Source organism: Mirounga angustirostris, unplaced genomic scaffold (assembly GCF_029215605.1).
Source record: "Mirounga angustirostris isolate CCGP_5_RB_7025 unplaced genomic scaffold, mMirAng1.0.hap1 SCAF_4, whole genome shotgun sequence".
In the NCBI taxonomy this organism is placed as follows: domain Eukaryota; kingdom Metazoa; phylum Chordata; class Mammalia; order Carnivora; family Phocidae; genus Mirounga; species Mirounga angustirostris.
The window spans coordinates 50,024,782-50,048,667 of NW_026991712.1; the positions used below are offsets into that span (position 1 = coordinate 50,024,782).

The 23,886-nt window shown below is 36.5% G+C and overlaps 1 pseudogene; it reads right to left on the bottom strand.

Annotated features, from left to right (window-relative positions):
• Positions 1–14,643: 14,643 nt before the first annotated feature.
• LOC123858595 (heterogeneous nuclear ribonucleoprotein A3-like) overlaps positions 14,644–23,886 on the bottom strand; it is a 34,223-nt pseudogene continuing 24,980 nt past the window's right edge.

Sequence of the window (23,886 nt, forward strand, 5' to 3'; positions counted from 1 at the left end):
TAATTCCAGTGTAGTTAACATACAGTGCTGTATTAGTTTCAGGTGTGCAATATAGTGATTCAACAGTTCCATATATCACTCAGTGCTCATCATGATAAATGTAGTCTTAATCCCCTTCACCTATTTCACCCATCCCTCTATGCACCTCCCCTCTGGTAACCACCAGTTTGTTGTCTATAATTAAGAGTCTGTTTTGGTTTGTCTCTCTCTCTCTCTTTTTTTTTTCCTTTGTTCATTTGTTTTGTCTCTTGATTTCTACAAACAGTGCAATCATATGGTATTTGTCTTTCTCTGACTGGCTTATTTCACTTAGTGTTATACTTTCTAGTTCCATCTATGTTGCTGCAAATGGCAAGATTTCACTTTTCTTTATGGCTGAATAATATTCTTATATATATATATGCACCACATCTTCTTTATCCATTAATCTATCAATGGGCACTTAGGCTGCTTCAGTAGTTTGCCTATTGCAAGTAATGTTGCAATAAACATAGAGGTCCATATATCCTTTTCAATTCGTGTTTTTATATTTTTGGGGTAAATACCCAGTAATGTGATTACTGGATCATAGAGTAGTTCTATTTTTAATTGTTTGAGGAACCTCCATACTATCTTCCACAGTGGCTGCACCAGTTTGCATTCCCATCAACAGTGAACAAGCGTTCCTCTTTCTCCATATTCTTAACAATACTTGTTTCTTGAGTTTTTGGTTTTAGCTATTCTGACAGGTGTGGGGTGATACTATGATGGTAATAATTTTCAAAACATAAATTATGTGGACAAATTTTCGGAAAAAGTGTAACTTACTAAAATTGATTCAAGAATAGAAATTTAACTAGAAGCCTAAAATTTCTTATCTAAAATTTTTGGGAAAATTATTTGTTTTGAAATTAAGAGTTTTTCAGATTTTAGAACATGACATGGTATATATATTTTATTTTATATAACATTGCCAGTAGGCAAACACAAAATATTTTGATTGCATGATTTCAGCTACAGAAGTTTTGACCTCGTGATTATTAAAGAAATTGAGTGACTATTCAAAAAATTACCCATAAGGAAAATGCTGGGGACAATTTAAACATATACTTAAAAAAAAAGATAATTGCTGTCTTGCACATGTTTATGAGAAAAAAACAAAACAGAACCTCTTTTCAACTGTTTTTTTTTTTTATGGCACAGGTTTATCTTGCTGCAAAAATAGAAAATAACCCTATGAAAATTAAACATTATATTGTAATCTCTTTTGTGTATGTGAAGAGAGCATCTTAAAGAAAATATTAACAAACCAAATCTAGTAACTTTACAACACAACTAAATTGATTTATTCTAGAAATGAAAATCTAGTTCAACATTAGAAAATATATTAATGTAATTTATTGCATTTATAGATTAAAGGTAAAAGTATGATCATCCCGACAGGTGCATAAAATAATCATTCATGAATTAAAACAAAAATATACTTAGCAACATGGGAATAGAACTTCTTTAATGTGATAAAATTTGAAGAAAAAAATTAACATTTAATAGTAAAATGTCAAAAGCATTTCTCTTTTAAATAAAGAATAAGACAAGGATACTCACTGTCCTGATTTCTATTCAATATTGTCCTAAAGGGATTAGCCAGGAAAAGGAAAGGAAAAGACATACTGTTTTGAAAAAGAAATAGACATCAGCATTTGCAGATATATGATTTACAACACAGACTCCCCAAAGAATGTACGGAATTAATAAGAGAGATTAGTATAGTTGCTAGATATAAAATGAATTCTATGGCCTTCCTCTACATCAGAAAATAAAATAAACTTCTATTTAGAAAATATATTATCCGGGGCGCCTGGGTGGCTCAGTCGTTAAGCGTCTGCCTTCGGCTCGGGTCATGACCCCAGGGTCCTGGGATCGAGCCCCACATCGGGCTCCTTGCTCGGTGGGAGGCCTGCTTCTCCCTCTCCCACTCCCCCTGCTTGTGTTCCCTCTCTCGCTGTCTCTCTCTCTCTGTCAAATAAATAAACAAAATCTTAAAAAAATATATTATCTGAGTACAACCAAAAATATAAGGTACTAAAAATAAATCTCACAACATATATAAAAGTTTTTTCTCAGAAAATCATAACACTTTATTGAAAGACATTAACAACCTTAATAAATTGCATTATATGCAAGGATGGGAAGATCCAGGAATGGAGACGTATAAATTCCCCAGCAAACAATATAAAAATTCAATGCAATTCCAATTAAAATTCTCATGGAACTTGACAAGCTGATTTTATATAGATATGAACAATAAAAGAGCAAAGGTAGACAAACCAGTTTTGAAAGACATTTTGATACTTCACCTAATGGATATTGAGATTTGGTAGAAATGTCGAGAAATGAAGGCAATGTGATATATTGTCACAGGGAAGAAAATAGTAAAGATGCAAATCCAAATACATACGGCCATTTATGTATGAGAGGGATTGAAAATGAAAGAGATAGATTTTAATAATTGAAGAGAAGAAAAAACTAGTTAAGCATTGTAGGGGCCAAGAGTAGGCTGCCCCAAGATGGGCCACTTTGGCATAAAGATTATTTTGAGTTAAAAGTAATCAAAACTTAGCAGATGCGAGAAAAGCTCTCTGATTCCCCCTCAACTGCCTAAATTTACTTTGGAAAGAGAGCCTATACCAGGAAGAGAGTTATTAAGAGAGACTCCCTTTACCTAAGAAACTTATCCACATAATAGGGCAACCTTTGCTTTAGAAATCATCTTTCACCTTTTTACAAATGGTCTTCTCTCCTTTGTATCCTCAGACCCTACCCTTCTCCTTAGCTCATTTAAGTTTCCTGTTGCCTTATTGCCTTTGGAATTTCATGTCTGTTTAGATTCCTGTATATATGCCTATTGAATTTGATTTTCTCATATTAATCTGTTTTGTATTAATTTGATTCCAAGTCTAGCAAAAGGACCATAGGACAGAGGAAAGTCTTCTTCCCCAACAATATGAACAAATGATATATATATATATATATATATATATATATATATATATATATATATATATATATATATAGCTAAGTGTAATGAAGCAAAATAAATCAATACAGGGTTAAAGAGTTACAAGAAGAAGGTACAAGTTAGATAGGGTTTCCAGGGAATGTTTCTCTGAGCAGTTAACTGAAATTGAAAATGAATTATGTGAATTATCTCCAGAAACATCAAGTGTGTAGGACCTGAGGGAGAAGTGTTTTTGACAAGTTTGAGACACAGTAGGAAAACAGAGAGAGAATGAGAGAGAAAGTAGTAGGTGATGAGGTTGGAGGTAGGTGTTGGGTGGGGAAAGGGTATAAGTCATATAAGGCCTTGAAGGTTCTGGAAAGAATTTTGGACTTATTCTGAGAGAGAAGGAAATCTATTGGTGGGTTTGAAGGAGATCTGACTTTGATTTTTTCAAAAAGAATTATTTTAATTTTTAAAAATATTTTTAAATTGTGGTAAAATGCATATAACATAAAATTTACCCTCCTAACCATTTTTAAGTCAGTTCAGTAGTGTTAAGTATATTCACATTGTGGTTCAACCAATCTTTAGAACTTTTTCATCTTGTAAAGATGCAAGTCTGTCCCCATTAAACAACTTGCTACTTCCCACTCCAGCTCCTGGCAGCCACCATCTCCTTTCTGTTTCTCTGAGTTTGACTACTTAAGATAACCTCATATAAGTGGAATCATATAATATTTGTCTTTTTGTGACTGGCTTATTTTGTTTAGTGTGTCCTCAGGGTTTATCCATGTTGTAGCATGTGTTAGAATTCCCTTCCTTTATAAGGCTGAATAATATTCCACTTTATTTATCACATTTTATAAATCTCTTCATTTGTTGACAGGCATTTGCACAATAAGCTTCCACCTACTGGCTATTGTGAATAATGCTGCTTTGAACATGGGTGTACATATATCTCTGAGACTTTTTCAATTCTTTTGGATATATATCCAGAAATGAAACTGTTGGATCTGATCTGATTTATTTTAAAGGCATCATTTTGGTTGCTGTATGTCAGGAACACAAGGTGAAAGCAAGGAGACCAGTAAGGAGGACTTATCCCCAAATCCAAGAGAATGATGATGTTGTCTTGGGCTAGAACTGTAATGGTGCAAATGATGGTAAGATGGTCAAAAATCTGGTAGAGCCAACTGTATTAGAAAAGGGATCTGAGAGAAAGAGAGGAATTCCTGATCACTCTATGAGGTTTCACTTGAGCAATTATAGGAAAGAAGGCAGGAAGCAGGGGAATATTGGGGAGGGAGTTGCTTTAGAGTGTGGGGATGATCGAGAGTGTGGTTTGATATTGAAATTGCATATTGAGTAGTGAATTTTACATTTTTCTGTAATTGAGGGTAAAGCTAAAGACTAAAGATACACATTTGGGAACTGTCATCAGTGTGTCGGTGGTATTTTAACCCAGGAGACTAGATGAAGTCCCCTAGTGAGTATAGATAGAGAAAAGAAGATGTTCATAGACTGAGCCCTGGGGATAGCTGACGGAAGTTGAGAAGAGGAGAATAATCTGGCCTGAGAATGAGAGTGGAAAGGGCAGTGAGGGAGAAGAGAAGTAAGGTGAGTGGTATGTCTTCAAAGTCCAAAGAAGAAAACTATTTTATTAAAGAGGTAGTGATGAAACCTTTCAAAAGCTGCTGATATCAAGGGTAGTTAACAAAATAAAAAGTAAAAATGACCTTTAAACACATAAAAATAAGTTAATTGTACACAATGGAAAGGAATGTGATTTTAAACTGCACTGAAAAACCACTTATTATCTATAGGGTTGGAAAGCATCCAAAGTTTTGACCACATTCCCCAATGAAGAAGTTGTGAGGAAACAAGTACTCATATCCAGTCAGTGGGAATGAAAAATGGTTAAACCCCTATGCCGAGAAATTGAACAATAATTAGAAAAATAATATATGCATTTATCTTTGACCCACTCATATCAAGGAATCCACTCTATTTTGCTCTGGAAAGAACATACAAAATGTATAACTGCTGACTAATTTTCAGTGCCATTAAAACAACAACAACAACAACCCACCGCTATAACCAACAAAAAACCCAGGAGGAAGCTAATTCGCCTAAAAGAGACTTTAAAAAGCAAAACAGAGGGGCGCCTGGGTGGCTCAGTCATTGAGCGCCTGCCTTCGGCTCGGGTCATGGTTCTGGGGTCCTGGGATGGAGCCCCACATCAGGCTCTCTGATCGGCGGGAAGCCTGCTTCTCCCTCTCCCACTCCCCCTGCTTGTGTTCCCTCTCTCACTGTGTCTCTCTCTGTCAAATAAAAAAAAAAAAAAAAAAAAAAAAACCAGAACAGAACACTAAATGCCAAATTTAGTGTGTTGATCTTGTCTGGATCCTCCTTAGAATAAAGTAAGTATGCAAACACATTTTTTAGTTAATTGAGGAAATTTGGTTATGGACTGGATTTTATTTTATTTAATTGCTAATTTCATTAATATTCCTTCTGTTAGATGTGATAATGTATTTCTGAGTTTTTTGCAGGAAAATGTTTATAGTTTTAGAACCACATATTGAAATAGATAGTGATGAAATACCATAATATTGGGAATTTGCCTTAGCATAGTTCCTCTTTATGAGTTTTACCTACTTAAGTGAATGAAAAAAGGAAAATGTGATAAAATCTTGATAATGTATTTGAATGATAGGTAAGGGGCATAGTTTGAATATGTAAGGATTTAGCATTACGTCTTCCAGATTTATCCCGGTTTATCGTATTTGGCAGGATTTCCTTCTTTTTAAAGGCTAAATAATATTCCATTGTATGTATTTACCTCATTTTCTTTATTGATTTATCCATCAAGGACATTTTAGTTGTTTCCATGTCTTGGCTATTGTGAATAATATTGCAATGAACACAGTAGCACAATTAACTCTTCAAGATTCTGCTTTCACTTCCTTTGGATATATACTCAGAAGTGGGATTGCTGGATCATATGGTAGTTCTATCTTTAATTTTTTGAAGAAACTCTATACTTTTCTCCATAGCAGCTGCACCATTTTACATTTTTTCCAATAGTGTACAAGTAACAGAAGGACAAATACTGCATGATTCCAATTATATGAGGCATCCAAAATAGACTCATAGAAAGGGGAGAAGGAAAAGGGGAGCACCATTTAACTGCATGAAGTTTCAGTTATGCAAGATAAATTCTAGAGATCTAATGTACAACATTTTGCCCATAGTGAACAATATTGTATTGACTGTTGGAATTGGCATTGCGATAGTCACCTTCACAAGAGCTGTTTCAGTGGCCAGCGAGGGGTAAAATACTGGTTTGTGTAGGTACAGAAGAAAGGAATTATCAAGAGACACTGAGGATGAGTTTCTGGAAGAATAACGTAGAAGGGACCAAAGGGGTGGACAATGATATGTGAAATCAAATACTGTTTTTTAAAAAAATTTGAATTGAGTTGTTTCAACATGTTTTTTTTTTTTTTTAAGATTTTATTTATTTATTTGAGAGAGACAGAGAATGAGAGACAGAGAGCATGAGAGGGAGGAGGGTCAGAGGGAGAAGCAGACTCCCTGCCAAGCAGGGAGCCCGATGCGGGACTCGATCCCGGGACTCCAGGATCATGACCTGAGCCGAAGGCAGTCGCTTAACCAACTGAGCCACCCAGGCGCCCCTCAACATGTTTTGATGAAATCAGATTATGCTCTCCCCATAAGAAAACATAATTAGAAGTTCTTTTGAAAACATGTAATCAGGATGAAGGGGTTAGAGAAATTGAAAAGGACAACCTTTTGTGTTTATCTCAATGGGAATGGTTTTGCCAGAGAGAGCAAAATACCTGAATCCCATTAGGTAAAATGCTCTCATCCCTGGACACATGGGTATACCAATGTCTCTACCCTTAGTCTCCTCTAGTTCTCTGTAGGTTACTAGTATCATTCTATTTGATACATTCTTTCTTTATATGAATACATTCAATTTTTGTCAAAGAATGTCTTGACCTTGGAGTATTGTTTCGTAGGGAGACTTTACGTAACTCCTCCCTGGACTGTTATGAGTTAATCTCAACTTTAACTCTCCAACAGTGATACTAGTTTCTTTAAAATTAATGGCATAATAGTGACTTGTTACTTTTTTTTCTGTTATTTATTTTTTTAAATAGGCTTCTTACCCAACATGGGGCTTGAACTCACAATCTGAGATCAAGAGTCACACACTCTACCAACCGAACCACCCAGGCACCCCAGTAACTTATACTCTTAAAGAAGTCCTTATTGTATCCCCTGTATATGGATAACAAATGAAATTTAGTAACAAACCTTACTAAGTTACTCCTAAAAATGTAAATGTGCAGGAATTGAAAGTCATCAGACTAATAATCTTTATTAAGTTGTGGAATATAACTAATATTTAAACTTGTATTAAATATTAAAATATTAAATGTTTTTTTCATCATGCTATCTTGTCAAGAAAATGTTAACAAGAATAGGTTCCGTAATTTTAAGTTTCTTCTTTTGCTGGTTAAAAGATTCAGCTTAAATTTAGTTTTCCTCTCCCAGATTCCTAAGTTAAATAAAAATGTTTAAATATGGAATGAAAAACCAGTAAAGGTGCAATGAATTTACAGAGATGGAACAATGTAGAGAAAGATTAAAAAAAAATCTGAATCAGGGAAATACCTATTCCTGAATGATGTATTTAACTTGTTTGTTTTAATTTTATCTCCTCCCTCATCATCATTCTAAAAATAAAGTTGCTTCTGGTGCCTGGGTGGCGCAGTCGGTTAAGCATGGGGCTCTTGGTTTCGGCTCAGGTTGTGATCTCAGGTTCTTGAGTTCGAGCCCCATGTGGGGACTCTGTGCTCAGTGTGGAGTCTACTTAGGGTTCTCTCTCCATCTGCCCCTACCTACCCACCCCTCCTCTAAAATAAATAACCTTTAAAAAAATAAAAATAGAGTTTTTTCTTATGCTGTTCTTGTAATGCCTTTCATATTAAAAGGTAGTCTCACAATTACTTTATTTTAAACAACAGAATACTACTTAGGTAAGACATGTTCTTCTAGAATGACCTCAATCAAAACCCATGCTCATTTTGAACGAAACCATCAGTTGTAATTCAAAAACAAGTCAAAGGAATTTAACAAGTTTGAATGATTTTTCTCCTAAAGTGTGAATATCTCCGTTGCAAATAGGTGCATAATATTTTAATTAAGCTCTTTGAAGAACACTTGATAGAACTGTTTTGGGATTTATTATTATATAATAAGTGGTTTATATTTTGAGATCACATATTCACACTTCTAAGACAAACTTTTCAAAAAAATGGTCTTAATGTTATACGCATAGGATCAAATCTCCAGGGCCAGTATCAGTCCTAACTTGAAAAGGTGCTCTTTTTCACAACACAGATAGAAGTGAAGATGATGTATCCTTAAAAATGTGTTAGATGGCTCTAAAAATTGCCCTTATTTTTGACAAAGCCCGTGACATTAAAGATGCATTTGCAAAGATTGACTACAACTTTTAATGAAATGCCATAGTAGGAAAAAATAAATATTTTTAAATGAATATATTTTAATAATAATGATGAACAATTATGCAAACTTTAACATTTGATTTGTCCCCTGATGACTGGCACCTCTCAAAGTCTTCATCATCTCAGGAATTGCCATCTTCATTTTTATACTTGCTCAGGTCCTGGACCTCGGGGGAGTCTTGAATTTTCTCCTTCTTTCATACCTTCCATCTATCACAAAACCCCACTGACTGTACATTCAAGAGATATTCGGAATCCTACCATTTCTCCTCATCACTTTTGGGCTTATGCATGTCCAAGCGTCCACCAAGTCTTGCCCAGATTACTGCAGCAGACTCTCACCTGGTCTCCCTGCTTTTACTTTCACTCTTCCCCTAATAATCTAATGTAATGTACAGCCAAAGTGATCCTTTTATGTGTTTTTTTTTTAAAGATTTATTTATTTATTTTAGAGGGTAGGGGGAAGGGGCAGAGGAAGAGAAAGAGGGAGAAAGAGAATCTCAAGCAGATTCCCTGCTGATTGTGGAGCCCGATGCAGGACTCAGTCTCATGACCCTGAGATCATGACCTGAGCTGAAACCAAGAGTTGGACACTTAACAGACTGTACCACCCATGCACCCCACCAAAGTGATCCTTTTAAAACAGAAGTCAGATCATGTTAATTCTCTGCTCAGAATAACTCTGTGAACTATTTCTCTCAGGGAAAAACCAAACTGTTAGAAATGGTCTGCAAAACCCTTTTGTTCTGGCCCACCTCTAAGCCATCTGTCCATTGCCTGGTACACTTGCCCTCACTTTCAAAGATGCAGCCAGGAAGACCTCCTTACTTTTTCTCAACATAGCAAACACAATTCCACCTATGAACTTTGCAGTTGCTGTTTCCTCTGTCAAGAATGTTCTTTCTGGGGAGCCTGGGTGGCTCAGTTGGTTAAGCGACTGCCTTCAGCTCAGGTCATGATCCCAGGTCCTGGGATCGAGCCCCACATTAGGCTCCTTGCTCAGCAGAGAGTCTTCTTCTCCCTCTCCCTCTGCTGCTCCCCCTGCTTGTACTCTCTCTCTGTCAAATAAATAAATAAAATCTTAAAAAAAAAGGTTCTTTCTCAGAAACCCAACTTATTCTCTCCCTCATCAATTATATCTCTGATCAAATGTCTTGTTATTAGAAACTTCTCTAGTCATCTTTTTTTTCTTTTAAAGATTTTATTTATTTATTTGACAGAGAGAGACACGACGAGAGAGGGAACACAAGCAGGGGGAGTGGGAGAGGGAGAAGCAGGTTTCCTGCCAAGCAGGGAGCCCGATGTGGGGTTCGATCCCAGGACCCTGGGATCATGACCTGAGCCGAAGGCAGACGCTTAATGACTAAGGCACTGAGGCTCCCCCTTTCTCTGGTCATCTTATAGGAAAATTGTATATTGTACATTTCCTGTCTGAGACCTGAAATTATCCAATTATCCAAGTAGCCCTCATTCCTTTTAGTGGGAGATGGATAGAGAGATCAGAGTTTGGACAAAGGATTGCCATTCATAATAGGTTGATAATTGTTTCTATAATTTTCCAATAAACAGCACTAGAAAATATGTATGTGTATTCTATCTATCTATCTATCTATCTATCTATCTATCTATCTATCTATGTATCTATCATCTATCTATCTATCTATCTATCTATCTATCTATCATCTATCATCTATCTATCTATTATCTCTCTATATAAATATAGACATGCATGGAGAAGATATAGATATATATTTTAAAAATAAAATATCTGATTTTTACATGAAATTTCTACTCATATTCAGTATAGCTTAACTTTTCCTTTTTATATGCATATTTCCTCTCCCCCACATTGAGCATCCTGAATTCAAGGATACTAGGGATGATAAAATTAGAATTGTTGATTTTATCCTACATTACACACACAGCATCTTTAGAATAATAATACAAACATTAGCACCAATTTAGTTTAAAAAAGAGTTTTTTTGCAAATGCTCTACCCATTCTGTCCTGTTTATTCACCGTTGTAGTATACCCAGTGTCAGAACAGGCAGCCAGCACATTCTATACTCTCTTCTTTATGTCCTCCATTGATTTTGATTCTATAGGTAAATCACTAATCTCTAATCTTTACCACCAGTCCTATGTCAAGGTCTTTGCAGTCATTTTGGTTTTCTGAAGGTCATTATTTAGCAAATTTTGAGTTAAGACTCATCAGAGAAACATTACCTGAGACCTTGCATGCTGATGACAAATTTTCTGCAAACTGTATATTTGACAGTAATCTTGACTACATATAAAGTCTTTATCATTTCTTTTTTCATTTCTTTTGAGTTATAAAATGTTTCTATTTTTTTAAAAAATCTTCTATTTTCCTTAAGATACTCCCTAGTTATTTGCTCCTCATTCTTTATTTCAGACACAATTGCTTTTTTTAAATTTCTAATTCTTCCCTGATTCTATCAGCCCATTTCTTAGTTACACTGTTCTTTCATATTTTTATTTTATTTTATTTTGTTTTTTTAAAGATTTACTTATTTATTTTAGAGAGAGAGATAGAGAGGATGCAAGTGGGGGGAGGGGCAGAGAGAGAGGAGAGAACCTCAAATAGACTCCCCACTGAAAGCAAGCCCCATACAGGGCTCGATCTCATGACCCTGAGATCATGACCTGAGTGAAAACCAAAAGTTGGATGCTCAACCAAATGAACCATCCAGGCACCCCATTTAAAAAAAAAAAAAAAAAAGATTTATTTATTTGAGAGAGAGAGAGAGCTTTCATATTTTAGATGACTTTTCCTTTGTCTTTTTATCTATTTTGATGTACTGATGTTTTGTGGTCATTTCTTCCAATCTGCCTTCATTGTCTTTATGGATGTTATTTATTTTGTCTCTTAGTCTGTCTTTCCTTCTTAAAATAATTTTGGATGGGAGTCACTTTTGTTGTATTTGTGTTTATGAAATTGATTTCATTAAAGTTTAAGATAGCATTTCTAACTTGCATCTAAATTTCTCTCATTTGTTGTTTTTATGAAGAGTTGAAGAATATAGCAATTTATGTCATGAGAATTCCTAATTGATTCTCTCCTTTGATGTATTCTGCCTCCTTTTCTTCTGCCTCTATTGTTTCCATTTTGAGTTTTAGTCATAGACATTTCTCCTGAGCATAGATTATTGTCATGGAAAAAAGATTAGACTAGTTCCCAGAGTTCATAGGATGTAGAATGCTCTACATCTTTGGGCCTTATCATAGACACCCTGTTCTCAATCGTACACCATCCTAGTTTTGCTGCTATTCTCAAAATGATTTGTTGACCTTTCATGTAAGGCCCTGTTGGTTATTTGGTAGTTCTCAAGTTTTACTAGATGCCTTTTTCCTTGCTTCTCCTATTGTCATGCAAACATCAGGTATCAGGGTCCATCTGCACCCTCATACCTTCTTGCATTTTGGTAATCATGTGGGTACATTGTCAATTTTTTTCCCTGTAGATACTGTCCATGTCTTTTTGTTTGATTATCCTAGTTGCTCTATATGTTTGTTCTCTTTCCAGAATTCTCCTCTGACTTTAATTAACTGAATTGACGTTACCTGATATCAAAATTATGAGGAGAAAGAAAAGAACTACAAATCTAGAAAAAATATGATGTTTTGTTCAAAAGTGTAATTAAAAAAAAAGTTGTGTAATTATGGATGTCTGTGAGCATCTTATTTATATATTGATTGATGTTATTTAATCATAAAACATCACCGACCAAAAGATTGGAATAAATTTGCTCCCATATATGGAAAGTAAAGTAAAAATCTAGGGAGCTCCACTACTGTTCAACTACTGGCCTATTTTTGTTCTTGCATTTGCATAGGGGGTTGAGGAGGGACTTGTTGTGAAGTCTGACAGAATAATGGAATGCCTGCATAGTGTCTTTATGTCTTCCCTCTTACCTGTGAGAAACACACTCTGTGTTCTGAGCTTCCATACTTTTTATTTTATTTTATTTTATTTTATTTTATCTTATTTTATTTATTTTATTTTAGCTTCCATACTTTAAGTTTTACAAAGGCATGCCCCCAGATGAAGGGGGTGGACCACTTTGATGTGTGATGTTTCAGGTCTGACCATAAGCAGTTATAAAGACTTAACCTGGCAGGCTTCATGGAGGAGAGCTGCCCTCCCTACTCCAGACATTTTTTTTTTTTTCCACTCTGCCTCAGTATTCAGTTATTTTCCACTCTTAGGCCTCCCCCTTCTCTTCCCTTCTGGTCCTTGAGTCCTCAAAATGTCTTGGGCCCCCTTGTCAGTGAAAGGATCCTTGCATATGTGCTGATCCATCTAACACGGTTCCATAGGGAAGAATAGAACCCTGTGGGAGCCTGCACTGCCTCCTGGGAGCCTCCTGCTTAGACTGTTGTAGTACGTAACTCAAGGACTGGCTGTTACTTTCGTTTTGACATATCTTGATGGACCACTCTGACACCTGGCAATTTGGCCTTCTCCCGTTCAGTTCAGCTCTTGATGGTGGTGAAGGGGTTCAGGACAGTTCCCCCAGAATATGCTACTTTGGCATGTGGATTATTTTGAGCCGAAGGCATTTGAGACCCTATGGGCTCAAGAGAAACTTTTTTCTCTCCCTTAACCACACAGAAGAATCTAAATTGGGGGTCTGGCAGAATAAGGGCTATTATCTGTATCATAGGGCAAACACTTAATTACCAAACATCTGTTCTTCTTTTCGCCCTATGAAATGTGCTCCTTTCCTCTGAAATCCCAGACCTCTCTTTCCTTCTTCTTATTTCAGAATGGCATATATATCTAATTTTGCCTGATTGTCTTTGGAATTTCCACGTTGGTGTGGATTCCCCATAGGTACACCTATTGAATTTGACTCTCTCCTATTAATCTGCCTCGTGTCAATTTGATTCTTAGTCCAGCTGGAAGGACCTTTGAGGGGCAGGAATTCTTGTTTTTAGTCAGGGGGTAAATTTTTCTAACTCTGGGTATCTGTATTAAGAAGGCTACTTGCCTGCATATGTATGACATTCCTAGTAATAATCTGAATTTGTCTTACGTTTCTTTCTTCTTTGGTTTAGAACTCAAGTGAGGAAAAGAGGAGTGTTATACATTGACCTCCTCAAAACCCTAACATCTGCTGCACTGGGCTGAAATCTTGAACAATAAACAAGAGTGAAATTTAGGAAACAAAATGGTAACTTGAATATTAAGTTTTTGTTGGGCTGGGTACATAGGGTCAAATTCTGGCAATTTGTAGCAGCTTATATTGTGCATTACAGCTGGATTTTACTGTAGTATAATAACTAGCTTTTAACTGGTAAGGTCTGGACCAACACTTTTTGGGCTTTGGTCCCATGTGATTTTTGACTTCTCTTTATCATTTCAGCTTATGGAAGCTTTGACCACAATCAAGGGGTTGTTTTAATCTTGCTTGCATTGACTGTAAGCAAGAATGTCCAGGCCTCAGCAAAATCATGGTGTGCTGGGGGTTGACGAAGGCCATGGAGGAACAGGTTGGAAATAAAGCAATGCCTGTACTCCCACCACTTGAGAAAAAGCAGTGGCAGAATAAACTGGTACTGAGAGCTTGGGATATACAAAAGCTGAGGGAAATAAAGGTCTTAATCTGAAGATAGGAGTCACATAACCTGTTACCAGCTTTGTCAATAATAAATTGGCTTATTTTTTCTTCATCTGTCTTCCCTTTTCTCTCTCTTTTTTTTTTTAAAGTTAAAAATTCCTTAATTTTTTAATTCCTGGTACCACTGCCACAATTGACAGGGCAATAAGCCACATGTAATGAAAACGAAAAAGACAAAGCTACAACAGATAAAAGACCTCAGGAATGTACATGTCACTGAGAGCCCAGCACAGTAATCAGTAGCTGCACTTTCTGCAAACTGTGGCCACAACAGTCCGGAACAAAAAGGGGTTCCAGTACCTTCCCTGACTATGGGTCATCATTCCTTCTCTGGCAGATTTTTCCAGTTCCCCTAACGCATTTGGGAAGACTGTCTCAAAGTAACCTGCAGCTTTCCTGACAACTCCCTGCTCTTCTCTCCTGCTAAGAACTGTAGCCCTTTTCTTCCGAAAAATTGTTAGAACCTTTTGCTACCATATCCACCTCTTCACCACCAGATCCATAACCACCACTGTAGGGACTGCCCGAGCTTCTTCTACCAAAACAGCCCCCCTTCATGGGTCCAAAATTTGATTGCTGTTGTCCACTGTAATTTCCACAATCATTGTAGTTCCTGCCACCACCATAGTTGCCATCTCCAAAATTTCCTCCTTCATTGTGACCATCATATCCTCCACCACCACCGCCATATCTGCCTCCTTGGTTTCCATATCCTGGTCCTCCACCACCATCGCCTCCTCTACTGCTATAACCAGGACCACCACCATAGTTGCCACCATCACCTCCAAATCCCTTATATCCACCATCACCTCCTCCCTAACTACCTCTGCTGCCACCACTTTCACCACCATAGCCTCGTCTTCCACCGAAGTTTCCACCACCTCCAAAGTCTCCTCCACGGCCCATGAAGTTGCCAGATCCACCTCCACGGCCTCTTTGTGATCCAACCGATACATTTCTTGTTCAGAAAGGGCCTTTTTTCACTTCGCAATTATGCCCATTAATACTGTAGTATTTCCGAACAACAGTTTTATCGACTGTATCATGATCATTAAAAATTACAAAAGCAAATCCTCTCTTTTTTCCACTCTGCCTGTCTTCCATAACTTCTATGGTTTCAATCTTGCCATGCTTTTCAAAGTAGTCTCTCAAATTAAATTCTTCTGTGTTTTCTTTAATACTACCAACGAAAATTTTCTTCACTGTTAGATGGGCATTAGGCTTGACAGAACCCTCTCTAGAAACAGCTCTTTGGTTCCACTACATGCCCCTCAACCTTGTGTGGTTGGGCACACATTGCTGCAACCACCTCTTCAACACAAGAGTAAGTCACAAAACCAAAACCCCTGGAACGTTTTGTTTGGGGGGTCTCTCATCACCACACAATCTGTAAGTGTGCCCCATTTTTCAAAATGTTCTCTTAAACTATCATCTGTAGTTTCAAAGCTCAAGCCACCAATTAGCAGTTTTCTCAACTGCTCTGGTTCCTTTGGATTGTGGCCTTCCTGCCCCTCGGTAGGGTTCTTAAATGTAAGAACTGTATTGACATTTATCTAAATAGAAGTTGTGTGTAACTTAACTGCATAGGAAGGAAGCTCATCAGAATTAAAAATAGCCAAATAGAGCTGAAATTGAATATGACCAAATTACACATACCAAAAGACAAAATGAACAAAATTCCAAGAAGGGCATTTAAAGAAAGGCTCAAACTAAGAAAAGGCAGAAGTGCTTCATTCATTATGTAGTAGTCACAGACATTAAAGATGGATAAATAAATATGGTACAATTTAATGGAGAGCATCACAATGGTACCTTGCCATTAGAATGTCCTACTTCTTTTTTTTTCAGTGTTGAAACCTTGCTTGCTTTACTTGGTGAATTTCACAGGATTTTGTTAAATGATGTTGCAGGTATCCTTAAATTTCTATAATACAACAGAAAATCTGGTTGACATCCAGCTTATTAGGCAACATAAAAGTAAAAGTTAAATGAAAAGATTGAAATAAGTAGAACAGTATTTGTTATTATCTGGCACTGTTGATATTATAAAGTAACACAGAACACATTACTATAGAAAGAAAAAAAAAGGTAAGATTTTTCTTAAGTAGAGAGTACTTATGTTTCCTAACCAAGTCTATAACATGATTTCAGTAGTTTAGGCTGACTTCCTTTAAGACTGCCTTTCAATTTTATTGTAATATAAAATTACATAATTTTATTTATATATAATTGTATATAAATTATATAATTTCTGTGTAAATTCTTCTCTGAGCTTTTAGTGATGCTGAGATATACACAGTTTATGATGATTTTTAATACTTTAAGACATTAAAACCATGCTAGATTGGGGTGCCTGGGTGGCTCAGTCGTTAAGCGTCTGCCTTCGGCTCAGGTCATGATCCCGGGGTCCTGGGATTGAGCCCCGCATGGGGCTCCCTGCTTGGCGGGGAGCCTGCTTCTCCCTCTCCCACTCCCCCTGCTTGTGTTTCCTCTCTTGCTGTGTCTCTTTCTGTCAAATAAATAAATAAATAAATAAATATCTAAAAAAAAACCCATGCTATATTAAAATTATGAAATCTGAATGAAGGGGGAGAAATCGGAGGGGGGAGACGAACCATGAGAAACGATGGACTCTGAAAAACAAATTGAGGGTTCTAGAGGGGTGGGGGGTAGGAGGATGGGTTAGCCTGGTGATAGGTATTAAAGAGGGCGCGTTCTGCATGGAGCACTGGGTGTTATGCACAAACAATGAATCATGGAACACTTCATCAAAAACTAATGATGTAATGTATGGTGATTAACATAACAATAAAAAATTAAAAAAATAAAATTATGAAATCTGATGTGAAAACAGGGATGATTTTCTTGTTTTTGCAGCAGTCAAAATTTGTCAATACCTTTTGGAATTCAGTTTCTGGTACTGCAGCATTTTTTATTAAAGTCCAATAATTATTTGGATTATTTGATTTATTATAATATACTCACTTAGAGGTAACTCATTATCTCTGCCCCTCACTTCTCTCCATCTATCCTGTATATCCTACAGTGTTTCTGTATTGATTGCTGGGATGCCATTCAACCAGTCAAGTAATTCATACACTTGGAATCATTCTTCAGGTTTTCTTTCCCTTACCTGCTATATTCAATTGGCCAAGCTATTCTGTAGATATTTCCCATTAAATATTTCTTATTTTTTCTCACATTTTTCTACAGCCATTATCTGTAATTATGTCATTATATTTTATCTAGATTACAGAAAGGAATTACCATTATTCTCACTACTTTGTCTGCCTCCTGTATTCATCCTAATCTATCCTACTCCCTCACTGTTGGCAGAGCGATCTTTCTAAAATATAAAGGATCATATTAATCTTCTGATTGGAGCCACTGGTAGGTCCTTTTTGCTAATAATATGAAGTTACATTTATTAGCTTAGCATAAAACAGTCTCCAAAAACTAGTATTTATCTGCAATTCCAGTCCCATTCATCCTTTTTCTCTCCCTCATATCCTGTTCTTCATGTATAGAAAGCCATGTTTAGGTCCCAGAAAATATACTCATGCCTTTGTTCATGTTATATGAGACTGGACTTCTTTTCTTCCTCTGATTGACCTCAATTCCATTTGTCCTTTAAGATCTATATTAACTTTTTTCTCTTCTTTGAAGACTTGCCCTGTCTTCCTAGCCAATGTCAGATGGTTTATAGTATTTGTCATACCCGCTTAGCTTGATTTTTTTGAATTCCATCTCTCCTGAGTTCTACTGGCTTATGGTTTATTTATATCTCTTGTCTTGCCATATTATCTCCAAATTCTTCTATCTCTGCTTTGGTCTTTTGGTTTATAGATTTATTTTTTGTATTAGTTTCTATTTTAATGACTATATTATGGGCTTAGTTTTTATTTACTGTGTGAAGAGATTTTTTCTGGCTGATGTTTTTTATGTGCCATCTGCCTTTCCTGTTTTCTTTTTCCTTTTGTCATTGGGACATCTTACATTCCCTTTGGTTCCTTTGTGATTATTTACCTTTCTGTAAGATGAGTTCTTCTTGGACGGAGATGTTTATATTGAGAAGGGGATAAAGTTTAATTTCTGGCTGGTGAGAATTGTCTGTGACACATATTGTGTGTGTGTGTGAGTGTGTGTGTGTAAGAGAGAGAGAGAAAGGGATAGAGAGAGGGAAATATCTTTTAGGCTTCACTCCTCCCCATGCAATAGAGCTTGGAGGCCATAGGGTAGTCTTCACCATGCCTCACTTATAAACTTTTCTCTGAAAATCTAGCTTGTCTGTCAAGTGATTTTTATTGTTCTAAACAAGGGGTTATTTGGCATTAGGTGTGTGCCACTTTCTTCCGAGCAAGTTGCTTTACTGCATTGTCTGATGTCAACAGCAATGGGCATCCTCTCTTAATGTCTTGTGACTTTTTTTTTTTAAGATTTTATTTATTTGAGAGAGAGAGAATGAGAGACAGAGAGCACAAGAGGGAAGAGGGGCAGAGGGAGAAGCAGACCCCTTGCCGAGCAGAGAGCCCGATGCGGGACTCGATTCTGGGACTCCAGGATCATGACCTGAGCCGAAGGCAGTCGCTTAACCAACTGAGCCATCCAGGCGCCCCGTGACATTTCTTTTTGACCTTGACTGCTATTGTAGTCCAAGAATGTAGATATCTCTTAATTTCATAGAAGATGGTATTTGGGTTTTTCATCCTTGTTCTTCCAATCAGTTTTAAGTTATTTCTGAGAAGGGAAGTGTGTTATGCCATCTTTCTGTGTAATATTAAAATAAAAGTGAATTCACTGTACTAAAAATATTAATTTCAAATGGATTTCATTTTACAGACTGAGCATCTTGAGGATAGGAAACTTTATATAATATGATATATATTATATATATATATATATATATATATATATATATATATATATATATATATATATTGAGCCTCATTGCACGGTCTAAATCTTGCTACCTTGCAGAGTTTAATGCACACTAACTGATGAATGGGTTTAGACAAGTCAAAAGGATGGTGGCAGCACTACAAATTAAAGCCATTATAGCCAGAGGAAAAACCCTACAGCACAGATACCAATTACAAAGTGTTCAGCATCCACCCCTGGAAATTGGAGGGGGAGATGAACCATGAGAGACTATGGACTCTGAGAAACAAACTGAGGGTTCTAAAGGGGAGGGGGGTGTGGGGATGGGTTAGCCTGGTGATGGGTATTAAAGAGGGCACGTTCTGCATGGAGCCCTGGGTGTTATACGAAAACAATGAATCATGGAACACTACATCAAAAACTAATGATGTAATGCATGGGGATTAACATAACATAATAAAATAAAATTAAAAAAGAATAAATAAATACCTTTCTAAAAAAATTTTTAGTGAATATTTGAAAAAAAAAAAACCAAAAAAACTAAGTGTACAGCATCTGGAGGGCGCCTGGGGGAGGAGTCAGTTAAACTTCTGACTCTTGGTTTCCGCTCAGGTCATGATCTCAAGATCAAGTCCTGCGGTGTGGCTCCCAGACTCTGCTTGAGTTTCTCCCTCCCTCCCCCCTGCCCCTCCTGCTCAAGCTAAAATAAATAAATAAATCTTAAAAAAAAAAAAGTGTACAGCATCTGGCAACCAGCTTATTTTGTGGGATTTACTTAACTATAATTTTGTATTTTTCATTTTCTCAACTTTAAGAATAACTATTTTTTTAGGTTTCAAGATTTTTTAAAGACTTTAAGTCATTCAACCTTAGAACCACAGTTCCCTTTTCCAGGCAGACTTCCTTAAATATCTACTTTCTTTTTTTTTTTTTTTTTTTAAGATTTCATTTTTTATTTGCAGAAAGAGACACAGCGAGAGACGGAACACAAGCAGGGAGAGTGGGAGAGGGAGAAGCAGGCTTCCCGCCCAGCAGGGAGCCTGACCCCAGGACCCTGGGATCATGACCTGAGCTGAAGGCAGACGCTTAAAGACTGAGCCACCCAGGCGCCCCTTAAATATCTACTTTCAAAAGCTTACTTGCCACATGTTGTCTCTGTCTTTCTCTGAACTTTTAGAGAAAACATATTTTTTCCCTCTGTGATACTGAGATACACAAAAGTCTTCCATTGTCCTGAGTTTTAGCAACCCCTTGATACCTGATAAATTATATTTTTAGGCTCAAAGTGTCTGTAACACATGTGTCTTTTCTGTGGGGTCCTTTGATAGTACCATGGGCAGTATTGAATGACGATTAAGAGCCTGGGCTCTGAAATCAGAAATTCTTGGTTTTAAATTCAGACTCCCCCACATTCTATTGACCTTATGCATGGTTTTAACGACTCTGTCTTAGTTTCTTTATTTATGAAAGGAGAAAAATAATACATACCTATTTCATAGGGTTATCTATATTATTCTTGCATGTAAATATTAAACACCAAGGGTAAAATATGCTTCCCTAATTCATGCTACCTGAAACTTATTTACTATTGGTACTTTAGCAATCTTTCATTTGGGAGTGACTTTTAAACTCAGGGTTTAGCTAATTATAGAAAATCTAATCAAGGCTGCCGAGATTTAGTTCTAAAAATAATACTTTACTTTTTCTCTGCAAATTCTTCAGGGGCTCTGCTCATTCAGACATTCTGTTCCAGCCACCCTCAGTACTAAAGCTTCTGGACAATGCCTGTCTCACATCGAGTCATTGTTCCACAGTATAAAACAGTTGTATTTTCTTTTTTTTTAAATATTTTATTTATTTATTTGACAGAGAGAAACACAGTGAGAGAGGGAACACAAGCAGGGGGAGTGGGAGAGGGAGAAGCAGGCTTCCCGCGGAGCAGGGAGCCCAGTGTGGGGCTCCATCCCAGGACCTTAGGATCGTGACCTGAGCTGAAGGCAGACTCTTAACGACTGAGCCACCCAGGCACCCTCTTTTTTTTTTTTTTTTTGATGTTGAACAAGGTAGATGGAAAAGATGGGATAAGAGAATTTATAATTAAAGACATATTTCTGTTTTCATGATCAGATATCCCTTTCAAACTTTTAAGTGTAAATTTTGAATCTTATAAAAAAATGAGTGAACCAAGTTCAGTATTATGGTATACTAAGAAGTATATTACAATGTTGTTCATAAGGAAAAAGTGGCTATATATTATAAATAAACATATTTATTTTATAAATTCTATAAATATATTTAACATACAAATATTAACAATATGAAATATATAAACATATTTTCTTTTTAAATTTTTTTTAAAGATTTTATTTATTGATTTGGGAGAGAGAGATAGAGCACAAGAGGGGGTGGGGAGGGACAGAGGGAGAGGGAGAAGCAGGGAGCCCAACGCAGGGCTCGATCCCAGGACCCTGAGATTATAACCTGAGCTGAAGGCAGACGCTTAACTGACTGAGCCACCCAGGTGCCCTTAAGCATATTTTCTATTAATATCATTTATTTATGTTCTTTAAATGATACTATTTCACCAAATTTAGATCTAAACATATAATGTATAAAAGTGGCATAACAATTTGCCAGTTTGAAAAGATGTCACAACTTATATTTTTAAATGTTTAGTTGAAGTATAACATACATAGAGGAAAGGACATATATCATGACTCTACAGCTTGATGAATATTTACAAACTATATATTCCCATGTAACTAGCATTTGGACTAAGAAAGAATATTGCTAGCACACCAAAACTCCCCCTTGTATCTCTTTCCAGTCAATGACCCTATTCAAGAGTTACTATATACTAACTTCTAACCACATAGATTAGTTATAACCCCTTTTGAACTTTATTTTATTCTTTATTTTTATTTTTTAAGATTTTTATTTACTTGACATAGAGAGAGAGAGAGAGAACACACAAGCAGGGGAATTGGCAGACAGAGGGAGAGGGAGAAGCAGGCTCCCCTGTTGAGCAGGGAGCCAGATGTGGGACTCGATCGCAGGTCCCTGGAATCATGACCTGAGCCGAAGGCAGACGCTTAACCATCTGAGCCACCCTGGCATCCCCCTTTTGAACTTTAAATATAAGGACTCCTTATAGTATGTATTATTTCACACTAGCTTCATTCTCTCAGTATTCTGTTTCTGAGATTCAACCACATTTTGCATATTTTTTTCATTCTTATTGCTGTTTATTATTATATCATGTCCCTAGAGCCCATTTATTTACCTCTTAAGCTGTTGATGGACATTTGTGTGGTTTACACCTAGGAATATTATGAATTGTGTTGCTATGAATATTTTAGCACAAGTCTTAAGGTCAGCATATGAACTAATATCTGTTTGAATATAAAGTAGGAATGGAATTGTTAATCATGAGGTGAATGTATATCCAGCTTTAGGAGATACTACTAAACAGTTTTTCGAATATGAATGTACCATGATAAGGAGTTCTCCATTAGGTCCTTGTGCCCTCTTGACTGAGAATAGTCAGAATCATTTCATAGCAGTTCTAAAATTTTTGAACTTCAAAGGGAAAAGTGAGGTGTCTTATCTTTTTCCTCCCAGGAGTCCATGCAAAACGTTTTCCCTGTTCTCCAGAAATGCATCTCAAAGGATTATCGGGAGGGAAAGTCCCTGAGGACACATAACTAGTGTTATCACATTTTTTCCTCAGAACAATAGGTGCATACTTGCCTTGCATTATCATAACTAAGATGCTTCTTCAAACATTTCTTCACAGTACATAGAAAATATGCTGAAAGGTGACAACATATATGCAATCTCCAGATATCCAGGTAGATAAGCAAGCATCAGGCAACTTTTCATTAGCACCTTCACAGAAGTTCTGCCTAGCCAGGCAACCAGATATAGATGGAAGGACCTGATCTGTTGGAATCTTCCCAGGCTGTATTTATGCTTGCCTTATTCAGCAAATATCCATGAATAGTATTCGATGTGTCCCACAGAATGCACCAGCTTGATATTTATGCATTTCAAAAATTCAAAACAATAATATGGCCAAAGCTAAAAAAAAATTACTTAAAATTTTAGATGTGCAATTCTATTCCAAATTTCTCCAGGAATAAATTACTGATATACTATGCCAACAGAAGTGTCTGCTCTCAAATAAAGTTTCCAGGAGGTTACATCATATCCTCTCCTATTAAAAATACTAGCAGAGGAGAATGAAGTGTGGATAATACCACATACTAATGCATTTATAGGAATTATTTATATGGGGATCAGGAATCTGGTTCATTCCTTCATTGACATGTTCTATTTTGGCATTTCACCTCATACTAATCAATGAAGCCATTCTCTTACTTTTGTGTATGAATCAACAAGATTTTCATTTTCCTTTATTTACTTCAATCAGAAACTCACTCTGCAATAAGAGATATCATTCTCTCTCTCCCTCTTGACCTTGCTCCTATCTGTTTTTCACCTTTCCAGGACATGGAGTGGTTGTGTGTTCAAGTTTAAAAGGACTTTCTTGCTGCTTCCATGTAAGAGCTATGCTGTCAATAGAATTGTTGATATGCTTTTTGTTAGGCATTGACAGTATCATAAAAAGTCCTATGTTAGATATAAGTTCAGAATATATTCTCAATTATATATGATATTAGAGAAGATGTTTAGTTATTTTATGATACAACATGTGAGTCAATTCTCTTAACTGAAGAAAAGTCACAATTTTGAATTGCATGGGAGACAATGGGCTATACAAAACTGGCTGAATGATAGGGATTCTGGGGGAACAAGAAGT